Genomic DNA, 18,845 nt, shown 5'->3' with positions numbered 1-18,845 from the left:
GATTCAGTGTGATTCTGGAAGGGAGGTAGGAAAATGAGAGGCAAGAATAGATACAATTAGGGAAAAACAATGTAAATAACATTCCCAGTTGCATTAAGGAACCAATTTTGGTTTCAGTTCCTGAGCATGTCAAGGGTGGGTGGTCACTGAGGGCCTGCTGTGTGGGCTGCAACACAGGAAGATGTGCTTCTGCTTTTCCTTCGAGAGGCCCCTTCCAGCTCTGGAGCTGCTGCCCACCAGCCCCTTGTAGGTGTCTGTAATGGCTGGAGGGACTGATGACAGGGCTTCTGAGCCTCTGCTCCAGCCACCGCTGTTTTCCCTTTGAAGAAGTTAGTGAGCAGATCCTCAGAAGGGCCTCCACTGCTCCCCTCCTTCTCCACCACAAGCCTGTCCATGCCAAAAAGACTTCTGTCATCCCGGCTGCCCCTGGGCCACTGAGTTGTTGAAGCGGGCAGCTGTTGAGCGGTGTATGTGTTCCACATGTGAGTTCACTGGAGTCTGGTGTGTATGACAGAGCTTTCTAGTCTGTTCCCTCAGCTTTTTTCTCAGACTCCCTGGCTCAGAAGAGGGTTCTGGCTTTCCTATCAGTAGGATATGAAAACAAGATTCTGTGTATGCTATATAAGTTGTGCACAGGTGTGAGATAAGAAATACATGTGTTGTAAGTATAAAATGTGGTCTTAAGCCTCAGATGCATAAATCTATTTATTGCCAGCCATGCGTATCTGTTTACAAATGACCCAGTGGTCCCTGCCTTAGTCCAGAGAATTACTTAGGACCATTCAAAATGAGCCATACTTGTCAACATGTTCTAAAAGCCAGTTAATAAAAAAGGAAAATGTCAGGTTGCTTCCACATTGATCTAAGTAGGATTTTTTTTAAAAATATACCTAGTGAAAGTTATTTATGAGACAATTTCTGTCATTTTACACTCAAGACATTTCAATGATATCTCATTGCCTGTAGTGAACAAACCAGGTTCTGGCTGGTCATTCAAGGCCTTCCAGAGTCTTAACCTAGCATTATTTCTCTTTAAGATATAACCTCCGTTTCTCATACCACAGAGATTATTTTGGTTTGGATGTACTTTTGGTTGGTGCATGGCCAGAACAAAAGTAATCAAAAGATTACTTTTGACCATGTGAAAAACTCTGTTTCTTGGACAAATATTTAATTGACACACACATCCATTTTGTGGATGGACCAAAGCTGGCAGGGATAGTGAATTCATTCATCAATGAATATTGACACCTAGGCTGGGCTTGCTTCCACTACTGGGGATGTAGCAGGGAACAAAACAAAGCCTCTGTTCTCATGGAGCTTGCATACGGGGAAGGGAAGACAGGCTGACATGTCAGATGAGTAAGACTAGATATCAAGCAGCTTGTGATGGGGGTTATTGTTGGCCTCAGAAAGGCAGCTTCTCTGATAAGGTGACCATTGAGCAGAGACTTGTGTAAAATGAAGGAGAGCACCAATTAAGATGGTGTTTTCAGGCGATGGGAAGAGCAAATGCAGACTCTGAGGCAGGGGTATGCTAGGAGGGTTTGTCCAACAGCAAGAAGGCCAGTTGTGGCTGTGGTGGAGTGAGTGAAGGTGAGAATAATAGGTAAGATCAAAAGGTAGCTAAGGCCAGATCGTATAGAGCATTCTGGTCAGGGTAATGACTTTGGATTTTACTCTGAGTGACAAGGGAAGCCACTGGAAGGTTTTGAGCGGATGGGAGGTATGAACAACTTAGGTACTTACGTCTTAAGTGATGGCTTTGGTTGCCATATGCAGAACAGGCTGTGGTGGGCTTTAGGGATGGAAGCTGGGAGACCATTTAGGAGAGTCCTCTAACAGTCTGGGTTAGGGATTAGGTGGTTTGGACTAGGGTGTGGGTGGGGGCAGTAGTGAAAATGGTTAGATGTTGTAGATACTTTGAAGGCAGAGTTGTAAGGATTTTCTGATAAATTTGTGGAATGTGAGAGGGGAGTCCATGATTCCAAGGCTTTTGGACTGACCAGGAAAATTGAGAATAGAGTCATTATTTATGGAGATGAGGAGAAGTTTGGGGACAAGTAGGGGTAGGAAGCCAGATGTTCTATTTTGGGTGGATTACATTTTAAGATGCCCATTCTGTAGTTAGAAATCTTCAGCAGGCAATGGGTTATATGAGTCTGAGATTCAGGGGAGAAATTAAGATGGGAGAAGTAGTGTTGGGAGTTGTTTAGCTATAGATGGCTTTAGGGAGCCAAGATAGATAAAGAAGGGAAGAAGTCCACAGACCCAGCAAAGACAGAGAAGAAACAGCCAATGGGATAGGATGGAAACCAAGAGAGAGGGATTTTTGTGAGGCCAAGAAATGAAAGCATTTCCAGGAGGAGAGAGTGATCAAGTAGGTCAGATTTGCCAAAGATGGAAACTTGAATTTAATGATGTAGAGGTCCATTGCTATATAGAATTTGAATTTAGAAAGTCTCCAACAGGCCAAAACTGTTATGACCGATTTAATAGGAGCCCACATGTGGGTTCAAATGGTCGGGTTCTCAGGTACAGGATTTTGAAGATGTGACTTCACGGTAGTTCATGGGAAAGGGTCTGTGATTTAAGACCCTGAGTGCCATGTGAGCCACTATGTGATGGGGATGTCACAAACACCACACCAACACTGACTTGGCCACATGACCAGAAGCACAGCATCTGGACCAATATGATTGTAGTCTAAGAGCTGCATGGCTAGAACACAGGTGAGTGTGTTTCTTTACCGAGACCCACACTTGTAAAAGAGAGGGACAAACCAGAGGGGCTTTAGGCCTTTCACTACTGTGAAAATTTGTTGAAGAACTAAAAATGTTCAGGAGGGTATTTAGCCATTTGAAGGACTGACCTGTGGAAGAAGGATCATTCTTGCTTTTATAGATGGAGGGTAGAAGTTAAAGGGGAACGTATTTGAGTTATCGGTTTCTGTGTAACAAACCACCCCAAAATGTATTAGTTTAATACATTGATTTATTATTTCTCTTTCTGTTCTGAGTTGGTTGGGTGGCTCTTCTGCTGGTTTTTCCAGGGCTGATACGACTATAGTCTGATTGTGGATTGGCAAGGCTCTGTGCTCAGCTGGGTCCCTCAGACCACATGGTCTTGCATCTTCAAGGAGGTGAAATTGGATTCCTCAAATAGTAATGGCAGCGATCCAAGAGGGTGAGCCTAAGGCACAAAGACTTATCAAGCAAAGACTTGCACCATGTCTGTCTCATTGACCACAGTGAGTTGTAGGGACAAGCCCAGGGTCAAGGTGGGAGGAGACAATATCAGCATGTGAATCCCAGAGATGTGATTCACTGTGGACCACTAGTGTAAAATCTCCGTCAGCAGATTTTGACTTGATATGGGAGAGAAGCTTTAAACAACTATAGCCATGCAATTAGCTGCCTTGTGAAATAGTTGCTTTGGTGGTGGTGGAGATATTCCAATTATAACTCATATGTTTATTCTTGCCTTTGTAACATTTTATTAAATACCTGTAATGTGCAAGATCCTGGGTTAAGTAGTATGAGGGATAAAAGATGGATAGACTAAAGTCTATGGAATGACTTTAGTCATTCTGGGAGACCACTGGGAGAAATGCAAAACAAAACCAAAAAGAGAGACTTGGGAGAGACTTATGGATAAAGTGCAGTGGGAGAGCAGAGAAGAGAGAGAACTTCTGGCTACAGTCAGGGTGTGGAGGGTAGAGGAGGCCTCTAGAGCCTGTATAGGAAAGGTAACATTTTGGTAGAGGTAATTATTGAGTTCTTTTGCCAGGGACAACACCAGGCTCTGTGTGAATGTTTTGCCCTGTAATCTTTATGGCAACTGCATCATTCTCATTTAACAAATGAGGCGCTGGCTCTCAGAGTGTTCACAGATGAATCGTCAGGCCAAGAATACTGGTCTGGGCGGTCCAAAGTCTGTATTCTTCATGGGAAGCTAGGCTGCCTCCATAAAATTATCACGTATATTATGATTCAAAGATTTTCAAGTACTTTATATACAAAATTTCAAGCCTCACAACAGATATGAGGAAAATATTTTCCCCATCTTGGGCGCCTGGGTGGCTCAGTTGGTTAAGCGACTGCCTTCGGCTCAGGTCATGATCCTGGAGTCCCGGGATCGAGTCCCACATCGGGCTCCCTGCTCAGCAGGGAGTCTGCTTCTCCCTCTGACCCTCTTCCCTCTTGTGCTCTCTATCTCTCATTCTCTCTCTCTCAAATAAATAAATAAAATCTTAAAAAAAAATATTTTCCCCATCTTATAGATGAGGAAACTGAGGCTAAGAGAAGTTGGGACAGACAGATATGGAACTTTTGCATTAACTCTTCCCCCTGCATGGAGTGCTGTTTCCCATGACTTTATGGGACTCGCTCCCTTCTGTCATTCAGATCTCAGCTTACATATCATCTTTCATGATCACCAAGGTTGATGTGGTTCCCAAGTCCTAGGCTCTCACATCATCCTCTTTAAATTCTTCGTATTGCACATGTCACTGTCTGGATGATCTGGGTTGCTTTTTGTTTTTGTTTTTGTTTTGCTAATTACCAACTGTCAGTTTTCCCTCACTAAATGTAAACTCTATGAGTGCAAGATTTTTTTTCTATTTTTTCAGTTCTCAGCTTGATTTCTGTAGTTTTCTTATGATGTGCCCTGCTTGGAATTGGTTGGGTTCCCTGAATCTGAGAAGTGGTATCAACTCTGGAAAATCCTAAACCATTAACTTTTCAAATATTTGTTCTTTCTCTTTCTAGTTACAGCTTCTGTAATCCCAATTATACTTTGGTTGTATCTTTTCATTCTTTCATTCAAGTATCTTAATTTCTTTCTTTTTTGCTGATGCATTCTGGATAATTTTTCAGCTGTTTCCTCCAATCTACTAGGTATATTTTTCCCGAGTCTCATCTGATGTTTAACCCATGCAATGAACTTTAAATTTCATATATTATAATTTTTATTTCATGAAGTTATATTTGGTTCATTAAAATAGGTTTGTTCAACTTTGATAATCTTTTGCTCCTTTGTAATACTGTGAATTCCCTCTTATTTATGTTAAAAATCTTTCTCTGATAATCTAATACCTGTAGGCTCAACGGGTCTGATTCTGCAATTTATTATTTCTGTTGACTCTTATATTAGTTTGTACTCCCACGTGTTTTGTAATTCTGTTCTTCATTCATGAACATATCAAGATGCCTGAGCTGAGGGGCCATTCCTTCAGAGAGGACTTGTTTTTTCTTCTCCCAAGTGTTTGGAGCACTGTCAATCTGGGACTTCTTTTAAGTTTGGCACTTTTTCTTCCTTCTGGCTTCACAGATGGTATGAATTACAGCTCCAGATCCTAATAAATATTAGTTTGTGGTAGGAAATATCAGGGGAGACTTTTTTCCACTGGCTACTTTCCTGGCTTAAAGGGCCAAGGCTAAGCCAGACAAATCTCTATGTGACCACTGAGGTATCACTCTATAGGAGTCTCAACTAATAAAGTCCCATTCTGCTTGAGACCCAGGATGTTTTCTCCATTCTCATATGTGTGTCACTCTAGATCACTAGGAAATACATAGATATCCACAAGGAAAATGCCTCTGTAGCTTACTTATCCCCACTGAATTACACTTCCTTGTTTTTAATTCCTCTGATTGGTTTCCTTTTCCTCCTAGCTCAGCCATATTTTGAAATATGTTTTTCATTTTATTCAGCATTTTTAGATGTTCTATACTGGGAAGATATTCTCTCCTCATTTAGTCCAACATATTGCCAGAAGCAAAAGCACCTCTTTTTTTCCAACACTATACTGCGTGTCCTTCAAGCTTGACAAATACTTGTCAGAGATGTAGCAAAAAAGTAATTTCTGTTTTGAGCAATGTTACCAGGATCTTATTCCCCTGATATTAAAAATGTCTCTTTCCCTCAGCTTCTCTAACCATAAAAGAAAAGCAAGGGTCTTCCTATAAAAATGAAGTAATAATGTGACTGGAACACAACAAGAAATGGGAAGAGACGTACAAGAATAAGTTGGAGATATAGACTGGAATCGGATCAGGAAGGGCTATTGTGGGGAACTGGGTTTTATTCTAAGCAGAATGGGAAATCATTGAAGGGTGTTAGAGAAGAGATGTAAGCTAATTTTATTTAAAGAATATAAATGAGGGTGACAAATTGTTGGAGAGCAGAAATGGGAAAAGAGAGACCTGCTGGGACACTATCACAGTAGTCCACAGTAGAGAAGAAATGGAGGTAGGTTGGAGGAGCATGATAGCCATGAGATGCAAAAATGTGGATGAGTATAGTGTCTATTGTTAACTACTGCCAGATTTAGCAACTTAAAACAATTAACATTTGTTATGTTATAGAGTTTTTGAGGGCTAGGGATCTAGGGGCAACTTACCTGGATATTTCTGGCTCAAGGTCTCCTATGAGGTTAAATTCAAGCTGTTGTTTGGGGCTACAGTCATCTCAAAAGCTTGATTGGGCTGAAGAATCCACTTTCAAGCTCACTCATGTGGTTGTTGGAAGACTCAGTACCTTTTTTGACTGTTGGCCAGAGGCTTCTGTTCCCTACCACATGGGCCTCTCCAAGGGCTATTCACAACATGGCAGCTTGAAGCTTAATTCCCTCAGAGTGAGGGTGATGGTGGGGAGAACAAGATGGAAGTCAGAGTCTTTTCATAACCTAATCTCTGAAGTAACATACCATCAATTCTGCCATATGCTATTGGTCATAGAGACCAACCCAGGTACAATGTGGAAAGGAACTGTACAGGGTACGAATACCAGGAAATGGGAATCATTGAGGATTATCTTGGAAGCTGCCTACCATAATGGTTATGAGAGATCTTCTTTGGTTGTAGAACAGACAGGACTTTGCTGGTGAATTTGCAGCATATGAGGAAAAGGGAAAAAATTAGAATGGCTTCTAGGCTTTAGGTTCGAGCTACTTACTACAATGAGAACTATTGGAAGAGAAACATTGGAGGTGAGGAGAAATTGAGAGTTGTTCTTGCAACTTGTGAAGTTTGCAAAGCCTTTTAGATGCCCACGTGGGCATGTCAAGTAAGCAGTTTGAATGAATGATTCTGGAACTCAGGAGAGAGCCCAAGACAGGAGATTATATTTGCAACTATAGCCTATTGCTAGGATTTAAAGCCTAGGCACTGGATAAGATCACTTAGTTGCAGTCATTCTTGACCTTAGCAGGTTAGAATCATCTGGGAAGCTTTAAAAAAATTTGACACCAGGCCATTCTCCAAATTAACTAAATCTGGGCATGCCACCCAGCCGTTGGGATTTTTAAAGCTCCCAAATGATCCCAGAATGCAGCCATGGTTGAAAACACTTGACAAGGGAGAAATGCCATTGGAGAAAAGAAGCGAGCCCAGGACGCTTGCATGTGTGTAAGGGTGGGTGCTCCAGAGAGGGAAAGCTATGGTGTAAGGCAGAGCTCATTTTGCAGTGCCTGAGAATTGGTTAATTTTGTGGTTTGTGTGCCACTGAGCCACTAACCAGCTGGTGAGAACAGTTTGTGTACTTCACGTGCAAAGGGCTATCATCCGTGGCCAATGGAGAGCCTAGGATCACTTTGGAATTTCAAAATGTTAGAAGTTGAATACACTGATTCCATTTCATAATGCAATCAGACTTAATTAGATCCAAAATATTTACCAAGTATTCCTCTGGCCTTCTTAATTAGGGATAAAAGTTAAGCAAATTTGAACCTGACACTCTTTCAAGGGTGGGTGATTTTGTGCAGAGATGTAGTGGGATTCCAAATGGAAGCTTCTGAATTCAGGCTGCAAGGGAAAAGAATAAGTGTCCAGCCCAGTTTAACTTCAAATGAACAATTATAACATGCTGATCTTTGCATGCAGAAAAATTGAGGGGCAATCCATTGTTGAGTAGGTGTTTGGAGGTATTTTTCCATCTGTGGGGATTTGTGCATTGAGAGATCTATTTTCTAATATTGAGGGCTCTATTTCTTACTTGCTCCCCACCTCAAATTTTTGCAAACTGAGTGAGCTAAGAGAACAATGGCTTGCAGCTGTGTTTTCAATCCTGCTTCCTGAGATGCTGAAACTGTGACCTTGATATCGTTAATTCATTTTCTAGGACTCTTGACCAACAAACCAAACAGGTCAAGTTTATAACCGTTGAGTCCTTTGGAAGTATGTAACACATTACCTTACCCTACACTTGCACTTGACCCAAGTTTTTTTTAAAAGCTGTCACTTTCTATGTTCCTATTTCTATTCAGGTCATTAAGGGAGCCCTAAAATGCTCTATAATTGGAATTCAAAGTCCTCAGTTCAAGATTTAGCTCTGCCACTTGTTGGCTATGACCCCTAGGGCAAGCCACTTAGTCTACTAAGTCCTTCTCTCCCTCTGTAAAATGGAGAGGATCCCTGCCTTATCTCTTTCCTGAGGTCATTGTCTATAGAGAAATAAGTGAATATATATCTTACTGATGTAAAGACTTGCCACTGTCACCGTAACCCCTCTCCTGGGCATATTCAGAAGCCATTCATCTGCCTTGGATGTCTGCTTTCCTTATCTTTTCACCATCAAGGCTTCCTTTCCTTCCAAATCTCATGGCACAAACCTCACATTTCTTTAAGAAGTCCTTCTTGATTTACCCCATCTCACTTGGATCATCCTTTTTGTTTTTCTCCAATGCCAGAAAAATGTGGTATTGTCTTTAAATTAAGTACTGTTTATTTATGTTTCTCTATAGATGTCCTAAATTTGTCCCAGGTGTTCATTCTGAATCTCATTAGATTGTAAGTTTTGGGGGGTTGGGAACTGGAGATTTCTCCAAGCTTTGTAGCACTGATCAATATAAAAGTTCTATCCATCAAGGTGGACTACTAACTTCTTACATCTGATTTATATTTCTCACTGATCTTCACAAATCAAGATCACCCAGAGAGCAATTGAGTTTGGAATGTTTGTAGGCATTTTCCTGCATCTAGAGCTGAGTCCTTCCCTTGTTAGAACAATTCTTGCTACCAAAGTCTTAGTGATAATTGGGTATCAGCCAGTGAGCGAGAGGATAGAAACATTCATTTTCACCTTTTGTTAGCAGGAGCATGTCTTGATCAGCATACGCCACTGAGATTTCAACATCACTCTTCTTCCTTTGGTGTCTTTCAAGTTGTTCCAAATCCAGTGACATTCGAAATGTTGAGTCATTGTCTAAATGTGGAGACCATTCTGCATGCACAACTGTGTGTGCTTGGGTGCCATCCCAGTCTGTAATGGGAAGCGTGACTCTGACCTCATGGAGGAGTGCATTCTGAAAATGATCCTCTGTGAGCTTGAAAGTGGCATAAACCATGATCTGATATTTTTGGAACCCCCACAGAGATGAGAGGACTCAAGCTGATGTTTTGTGGATTTTACATAATAAACATGTATCACAGGCTTCTGTGGCATAGTAGAAACATCATCCTGGAAGACAGGAGACCTGAGTTGGGGTCTTGCTCTTTCACTAGTCCTTAGGTGCACCTTGTCACCCTGCAGGACCTGAGAGAGGAAGCAAGTGGAACTGGGTCATCTTAATTTCTTTAAAGCTCTAAATTTCTAATGAGTGCTATGGGATAATGTGACCCATTCAACCAGGACTTCACAATTTTGTTCTTATCTCATAATGTTTCTATTGATTAGAGAGGTGGGAGGGGGACTATTCTGGGGTAGCTTTGCGGATGTCTCACAGATTCATATGTAACAGATAGTGAAAGGGGATCAGAAACCAGAAGGTGGAAACCGGGAAAGAGAGGAAAGAAAATACTGTCATTTTTCTGGTAAATAGATTTCTGTCATTCCCAAGTGGTCAAGGGTGCTTGCTGATTGCTATGGACTGAATGCCCATGCTCTCGGCAAATTCTTATGTTGAAGCCCCACTGTGATGGTATTTGGAGATGGGAACTTTGGGAGGTGATTAGGCCATGAGAGTAAAGCCCCCATGATGGGATTACTGTCCTAATAAACACAGGAGGAGAGCTAGTCTTCTCCCTCTGCCTTGTGAGGCCATAATGAGAAAGTGATGTGTGTAAAATGGGAAGAAGGGCCTTCACCAAAAATCCAATCATTCTGGACTCCAGCCAGCCTCCAGGACTGTAAGAAATAAATGTTTGTTATTTAAGCTACCATTCAGTGGTATTTGCTGTAGCAGTCTGAGCTAAGACACTGGTAACATCCAAGACACAGGGTAGGAACCTGTTTCTTGACTCCAGGACTGGAGTGATCCCCCAATCACTCTGCTTCAAGGACAAATGTCTGCCTAGAGAGGCTGAATCTACTGTCCTTGGACTCCTGTGCTGAGCCCTAGTACTCGCATGCTTTTAAAATGAAAACTTTATATAAAGGTACCATTTGTCTTAGCTTTCTGAAGCTTACTTTGTGTGCCTGTGTATGTGTGTGTCATGTATCCATGTTGATACGTGGAGCTCTAGCTGGTTCATTTTAACTACTATGTACATTTGCATTGCAAGAATATCACTATGTATATATTCTTCTTTTGATGGACATATATGTTGTTTCCAACCCCTTTTCTATTAAAAGTAAAGCTACAATACACATTTTAATCATCTTGAGCACATGGTATTGCTGGATCAAAGAACATGTATATCTTCAATTTGTTATTTCCAGAATGCTTTTAAAGGGGTCATATGAATTTATACACCCACCAGCACTACAGGAGAGTTCTTATTATTCCAAATCCTTGTCTCCACACAGTATTTTCCAGGCCTTTTATGCTCTGCCAATCTCTGATATAAAAGGCATTTAATCTGGTTCCAGACTTTTCAGGGAATGATTTAAACATTTCAGTGTTAAGTAGGATGTTTACTATAGGTTCTTGACAGATGTTTATTAGATTAAGGAAGTTACTAGTCTTATTTTTCTATGATTTTTTTTAAAACCACAAATGGATTTTTTATCAAATATTTTTGTTCAGCTTATGTAGAGGTGATCATCTAACATTTTAAATAATCTTCCTAATGGTATTAGATATAGGTGAGTGGTTTGATGGGTAACTGAGATGAGGTAAAGATTCTTATAAAGACAAATTCCTTGCCATTTTTCAAAACATCAGCCTCCAATAGAGCATCTCAAAAGTCACCTCCCACAGTCAGAGGGTTGGAAAGGAAGGCAGGTATTGTCATGTACCACAAATAATTCATCATGTGGTAAGTGGGGATGTGCTGGGGTGTTGTTATAACTAGAGACTATTAGCCAGAAGGACTGAAGAACAGCGTGCTTCACAATGGGGTTGTTTGAACAATATACGATTATTATGGGCCGATGCCTCCGGCTTGGATATATTTTTGTTAAGGTGAAATTTTCTTTGTAACGGAGTTGGTTATAATAGGATTTGCTCTCCATCCATCTCACTTACCCGTTCTCCCTCTGGCGGCTGTGATAACCTTGCTCCCTTCACCGCAGCCAGCCCGGCTGTGTCTAAGGAGCCAAACGGGCCTCTAATCTGTGACCAAAACTCCCCAATGGGGCTCTCCACATAAGCCCCAGATCTCTTTGATCTAGCAAACATTCATCCGTCATGGGTAGCTTTACTCAGTCTGATTTTCCAAGGTGTTTATGGTCTTACTTAGCTCATCTCTCTCAGAACCCTCCCAGCCTATTTAGACACAATTTGAGTCTGTCACACAGTATGGAGGATGTGCAGCGATGTCCTGGAAGGTTCTGAGTTTTCGCCCCGGGCTGGGGTGAGTGCCCCGTCTGTCTGGGTGGGGTAGTAGTCGGTTCGATGATGATGCTAACAAGACTCATATCACAGGTTTTGAATAGAGGTGCCCCTGCCACCTACCTTGCAACAGTATTTGGAGTTTAGTAAGTTTGGCGTAGAAGATCGGTCTTCATGATGCAATGCACAAAATCCAGCCTGCACAATTCAGAGGACACGCCCCATGGGCATTTGTTTGGTTGAACAATCTATATGCAGATTAATAATTCCTCTTCTCCCGAGTGCTGTGTTAAGTATATTAACCTCATCGTTCTTTTCTTATTTCATACATAGGCTGATTCCGCAAGAAGTTACAATATGGGCAGTTGTTTATGGCATTTCACTTGGGTGTTAAAAGGCCCCCTTCACCAGACATGTTTCCTCTGCCGAGGTGCTTGGGAAAATGTGACTCTGTCATCATTGAGGGATATAAATCATGTCACTCTCAGGCTAGGATGACTTAATAAGCTTAGCTAGAGAGTCAGGGCTCATAGGAAGTATAACGCAACATTCATTCATTCGGAATACTCTTAATAAATAGTAAGCATGTGCCAATGCTCTGTGAGTTTTCAATGTTTGCAAAGATGTGGCCCGTGACCTACTGTGAGCCCCGCCCCCCCCCCCCCCCCCCCGAGGAGCACCTGGTCTAGCCTTGTCTCTGAAAGAGCACTGAACTGGTGTGATGGCCTGGGATTCTTTTCCCAGTCCTCTACCAGATCTGAGAGCTGGGTAGACCAGGGAATGTCTTTGGGTCATGATTTCCACATTTTAAATTTTAAAGTGGAGAGAGAGGGTGGGAGAGGCTCCCTGAAGTTCCTTGCAGGCCTGACCTGTGATGAGTGGAGCAGGAATGACAGTCACCTCGCTCGCACATCAGTAATCTCCCTTTCCCCTTCCTTGTGTGTCACCTGCCCAATTCTGTCTTCCTATTCAAGCAGGTCACCATTGGTGTTAGTGCCTGCTTATCCTTTCAGAGATTAAAAAAAAAAAAAATTATGTACTAGCCAACTGAAATCTATATTCTTTATCCCTTTTTCACTTAACACAACATATAACATGCTATGAACACTGTCCTGCCATTGACTTTTTTTCTCCAGTTAACAAGATACCCTGAAGACTTTTTTTATGTTAGTAAAGAGCTGCTTCAATCTTTTTTGTTTTTGTTTTTATCACCATATAGAATTCCACTGTATGCATGTCAGCGGTTCAGCCAGTTCCCAAATAGATGGCAGTTTGGCTGTTTCCATTTTTTCTTAAGATTTTATTTATTTATTTGTCAGAGAAAGAGGAAAGAGAGAAAGAGCACAAGCAGGGGGAGCTGCAGGCAGAGGGAGAAACAGGCTCCCCTCTGAGCGAGGAGCCTGATGTGGGGCTCGATCCCAGGACCCTGGGATCATGACCTGAGCTGAAGGCAGACACTCAACTGCCTGAGCCACCCAGGCACCCGTGGCTGTTTCCATTCTTTTGCTATTCTAAACCACGCCCAAATGTACAGGGTGGTGATTACATCCTTGTGCATGCTGGCGAGTGTATTACTAAGGTAATTCCTAGAAGCAGAGTTTCTGGGTGGGTCAAAGATACACACATGGGTAATTTTGAAAGACTGACGTCTATCTTCTGACACCAAATGTGTGGTATCTTTTCCAACACCAATTCCCCGATTCTCCGACACCAACTGAGTATGCAACAATTCAGTTCAAGTCTGACACTATTTACCTGGAGTTAGCATCAGACTTCACAGGCTTAAGTGCTCAGTCCCACCAGACTGATCTCACTTTAGATGCCAGTTGCAAATGAGGTGCCTGCTGACTACAAATTCAAGGGCTCTCGTGGCAACCCTCCCCCCTCCCCTCTTCACAGATTCTCTGGAATGACTCCTAGAACTCAGGAAAGTGCTTTACTACTATGACTGGTTTATTATAAAGGATGCAACTCAGGGACAGTCCAATGGAAGGGCCAGGTTTATGGTGGGGAGTGGGAGCTTCCAACAAGTTTGGTGATTTTGATGGCCAGGCCCCATCCTGAGCCACCCTATTAGCATAAACTCAGCTATGGTTTACAGGGCCTCCCTATGAATAGCAAAAGATATTCCTATCACTTAGGAAATTCCAAGCCTACTAGGAGATCTGTGCCAAAAACCGGGGACAAAGACCAAACATATATTTTTTAAATTATATTACAGAAAGATAGTCAAAATATCCTAATATATCAATTTACACCCCACTCCTAGTGAAAGAGACTGCCTGTGTCCCGAGACACATGGTGCTCGGCCAGCACCATGGGTCATTGAGCTTTTGGCCTTTTGCCACCTTGACGGTGGTAAGTGGGCTCTCACAGCAGTTTTATTTGGTATTTCTTTTATTCTGAATGAGACTGAGCATCTTTTCATATATTGGAGAGCCATCTCTATTTTGAATAAGTAAGTCTGGAGGGGAAGAGAAAGGAAAAGTCCAGAACTTGGTTCCCCTTAGCAGAGGGGAAAGGTGGGGCTGAGGGGTCAGAAATGGACTGAAGGTCACTCATTTTTTTTCTTACCATTTGTATTAGAGTCGGCCCCTTTTCCTCATCTGCTGCCCACTCCTGGGCTTCACAGTGACCCTTTCGGTGGATCAGTCACGCCCCTGCTGTTAGGACATCTCAGGCTCCCCAGCAGCTCCTCCAGGACGAGGTTTCCTAGGTGAGCTGAAGTGACCCTGCCAAGGTCCAGCTGCGAGAGCCCGGCTACTGTGTTTTGCTGATCACTGTGTTCTTTTTTTTTTTTTTTTTTTAAAGATTTTATTTATTTATTTGAGAGAGAGAGAGAGAGAGAGAGAGAAACAGCATGAGAGGGGACAGGGAGAAGCAGGCTCCCCGCTGAGCCGGGAGCCCGATGTGGGACTCGATCCCAGGACTCTGGGATCATGACCTGAGCCGAAGGCAGTCGCTTTAACCAACTGAGCCACCCAGGTGCCCTGATCACTGTGTTCTGATGCCCTTTGGAGAAGCAAAATTGCAGGGTGATGAGGTCCAGCTTGTGTCACTGTTGACGCTGGAGGATGGAGCTGTTGTGGGAGGCTGGGACCTTGAGAAAAGAAATAGTAGGAAGGAGAGAGAGAGAGAGAGGGTAATGCTATTCTAGCAACTGATATTCACTGTCAGCTCCATTTATGTCCAGGGGCCCCTCAATCCAGGATGTGGGACTGCTGACAGCCATCAGGAGAAGTGTGTGTTGGGGGCCAGGGAGAGGGGCAACTTGCAGGTTTTGTCTCTCCATGGCAGCCAGGGCTGGGAGAGTGAACTGTCCATAGGACCCCACCTACCCAGCCAGGGTGTCCCCCATCTGTTCCTGGAGGACAAGGGACTGGCTTCTTCTGCAGCATGGATGAAGGGCAGGAGCCAGTCTCTTTGAGGGAGTAAGATGCTGCCGGCAGGGTGATTGGTCTCATGTGCAATTCCCGTGTCCCTCCACCAAAGCTGTACCCCATAGCAGCCCTAGGCAGAGATGCTTGGCAAGTACAAGCAAAAGTGCCCCATGCTCAATGGTTGTTTCCACTCTGTCCCTTCCAAAACACTGTTAAGATGCAGCTGGGGTTTAGGTTGGTTTCTAGTCCATGATGCTTGACTCAATTTCCACGTGTGTGAAATGCTTGCGAGTATTCCTAGAACATTCTCATTTCTGGAAATGTTAAGAGTCCCAAAGACCAGTTGCTCAGCTCTTCTCCAAGAAGCAGAGTGGCTGAGTGTGGAGTGTTGTTCCCCAGCGGCCGTGGTCTCTGCCTAAGTCTTTGAGGACCTGAGGCAGAGTGTTCCCGGTGCTGTGATGGATGGAGGTCCTGGGCAGCAGGATCTTTTGGCAGCAGCCTGCCTGACATCTGATGAGCAGCCAACTCAGAATGAAGATAAAGCACCAGTGAGCTTTGATGGACGATGGGCAAAGCTTGTCTTGAAATTGGCCTCTCAAAACAATATACAAACTAATACACAAATCAATGCAAAGTGTTTAAACCGCCACGAAAACTGGGTCCATCTATCACACTTAGGGGGAAGAGGGGGCCATGGAGTTTGGCAATTGCACGAGTCCCCAAGGCCCTGGGGAAGGAAACTCTATCTCTGGGAACTGACAGCTTGATTCAGCATCTCTCTCCTGAGCATGGACCCCAATACGGCTCGAAGTGGGTTAAAAGGGAAAGAATTCTGACAGCCACGTGCCCATGTTTCCTAGGAAGAGCTGTGCCCCTTGTCTCTTTCATTACCCCAGTGACCACGGATGGAGGGGCCCAAGGTTCAGGGGTGGCCATTGTATCAGGGGGCCTGAGATGGTGGTGATACACAACAGTTGGTGACCGAGAGCCCAGCAGCACAGAGACCCATGTTCACTAACACTGTTCAGTTCTTGTGTGTTTTTTAAATATATTTGTATATGTATTTTTAATAAAATATAAAAAATTGTCTATAAGGTGTAAAACGTGGTGTTTTGGTACACATACTAAATGCTGACTTCAGTTAGGCTGTTTCACATAGGCCTCACGTGTGGTGATGAGAGCCCCCAAGATCTACTCTCATCGAATGTGCCATATTCAGTACAGAATTGTTAGCAGTAGTCATCATGCTTGTACATTAGATCTCGCGACTTAGCCATCCTACAGAGCTGCACCTTTGCACCCTTGGCTAACATCTCCCCCTTCCCCCACCTCCCCGCCCCTGGTATCGGCCATTCTACTCTCTGATTCCATGTATTTGGCTTTTTCAGATTCCACATATAAGGGAGATCATGCAGTATTTTTCTTTCTGTAAGTGGCTTATTTCACTAAGTAGAATGTCCTCCAGGTTCCTATATGTCACAAATGGTGGGATTCCCTTCTTTGTAAGCAGAATAATATTCCCTTATGTATGTGTCTATATAGATACACATACCCCACAATTTCTTTATTCTTCGTCCATCAACAGACACTTAGGTTGTTTCCCTACCTTGGCTATTGTGAGCAATGCTGCCATGAACATGGGTGACTGTGCTTCAGCGGCCATTCCAGCCCCATTCCCCCTACTCATTGCCCATCTGGGGTGGCTCACTTCTTTCTTCATTCTCTGAATAATCACACTGTCTACCTTGGACTGTTTCTTTCATTGACGTTAAGGTTTTAGAACTTTGTATCGGCCTTATTCATTCTCGATATTGCATAACCAGAATAGGAAGTAAATACACATAACTATTTTCAGCATGCCTTGCACTTTGCGGTCATGTCATGTTTATGGCTGAAGCTCACCGAAGTTTAATGCTGTGACCAGTCTGCCAGAAGGGAAAACCTTGTAGGAATATGGAGTTGTAGTTGTGTTTTATTTCTCAAATCATTGACCACAGAGATTGGTCTCTGGAGAGGACCCTGTTATTCCAGCTTCCACAGAGATTCTGGAGAAGGGTTAGCTTCTTCATCCTTCCCTTCTGTTGTTATAGTTTCTGACCTCATCTTGTGGCAGCAGGGCCTTAGTAGCCTAGGAATTGGGCCAGAATGAAAGGTGGTTACTTTTTAAGGATTTTACCCCATAACCCAAAACTGAAAGAACAATCCCATTTTCAGCAATAAAAATAAAGAGAAAGCGGGAGCCTGGGTGGCTCAGTCGTTAAGTGTCTGCCTTCGGCTCATGTCATGACCCCAGGGTCCTGGGATCGAGTCCCACATCGGGCTCCCTGCTCGGCGGGAAGCCTGCTTCTCCCTCTCTCACTCACCCTGCTTGTGTTCCTGCTCTCACGGTCTCTCTCTGTCAAATAAATAAATAAAATCTTTAAAAAAAAAAAATAGAAAGGTTTGGAGAGCCCCCAGCAAAGGGGCCATATAGCTCACAGTGGCAGAAGAGCTCCTGGATGTTTCTCACTCATCTCCTACTTCCAGGCTGCACCCACACCATCCCAGCCAGGTATGCTTCTGACTTCTCAGAGGGAAGGAAAGGAGATGACCTTCTGGAGCTTATCCTAGTGCTTTGCAAAGCCCTTCCTTGGCAGTTCATCCTAAAATTCCTCTTCTGTAATTTTGATCCATGGTCTTCAGTTGGATTGTGTCCTGTTACGATGTCTCAAAACTGCAAAGTCATTCCCGGAACCTTTGGGCTAATCTTAGAGCCATTTGGATCACCCCTGAAATGTATGGTCAGTCGTGGGTGTCCTTCTGTATAGAGTATGTGGACAAACTGGAGGCCTCCAGAGGAGAGTAAATAGGACATGGAGTGGACAGGCCACCCTGCCACATTGAGCATAGTCCAAGAGTCTGAGTTCTATGGAAAAAAAGGATTCGACTTATTGGCTGGGATTTCAAAAGAGCACATCAATGGAAATGCAGGGATGCATTGGGATCAGAAGCACAAAGATAGGGAGCTGTGGGGAATGTGGCTACAGAGGTGGGCAGGGATCAGGGCATGGATGCTGAGTGTCATGATAGGGAGTTTGGTCCTTAGAGTGGTAGGCAGCCAATGAAGGTCAGTGTATGGCAGTGACCTACTTAGATGTGTGTTCAAATGTCACTAGGAGGCTGTCTGGAGGAGGGCTCAGAGGGGACAAGACTAGAGGCAAGGAGGGCCATAGGAGGCTGGCACAGTGTCTGTCAGCATCTAAAGAAGAAGCTTCTGGCTCTTCCTTTGGGCTCATGGGAGGCTCTGGGGTTGTATGGACTGCCCCTCTCCCTCAGAGGCCCTTACAGAGGGCCTCTCTTGCCCACAAAGGGTACTGTGCTTCTGCAGTGGATCGCATGGGGGCTGGGTGTCAGTCAAGCTGCTGTCCAGAGAACAGCAACCATGGGAGAGACCACATCTCCCTTCTTGGGTCCTAGAGGATTCTGGGAAGGCAAGCTGGACTGGTTCCCAGAGGAGCAGGGTGTTTCTTGCTCCTTGGTTTCTGTTGGCAAGAAGAAAAAAAAAATCACAACTCTTATTTTTATAGACATAATTAGGAGAGGCTGAAACTCATTGCAGGAAAGCCTTTGGGGCAGTGGCTCTGGTCTATACACTGTCTTTAGCTGTTGGGGCCTATGTCCCACCACAGACTCTTTTTTTTAAGTTGTAGTAAAATACACATAAGATAAAATTTACCATCTTAACTATTTCTAAGTATACATTAGAGTTAGGT

General features: G+C 43.5%; 1 protein-coding gene across 1 annotated transcript in view; it reads left to right on the top strand.

Annotated features, from left to right (window-relative positions):
- The first annotated feature begins 258 nt into the window (after window positions 1–258).
- The window catches only part of PLXNA4 (plexin A4), a 573,332-nt gene continuing 554,745 nt past the window's right edge, over window positions 259–18,845 (top strand). The window contains exon 1 of the mRNA XM_073899215.1: window positions 259–482. The gene's annotated coding sequence lies outside the window, so the exon portion shown is untranslated. The remainder of the gene's footprint in view (window positions 483–18,845) is intronic.

The sequence above is a fragment of the Callorhinus ursinus genome, unplaced genomic scaffold (assembly GCF_003265705.2).
Source record: "Callorhinus ursinus isolate GAN/ISIS: 27379988/994484 unplaced genomic scaffold, GSC_fseal_2.0 scaffold12, whole genome shotgun sequence".
NCBI classification, from domain to species: Eukaryota; Metazoa; Chordata; class Mammalia; order Carnivora; family Otariidae; genus Callorhinus; species Callorhinus ursinus.
The sequence above is the reverse complement of the archived record's forward strand: the minus strand, read 5'-3'. Positions and strand labels throughout refer to the sequence as shown.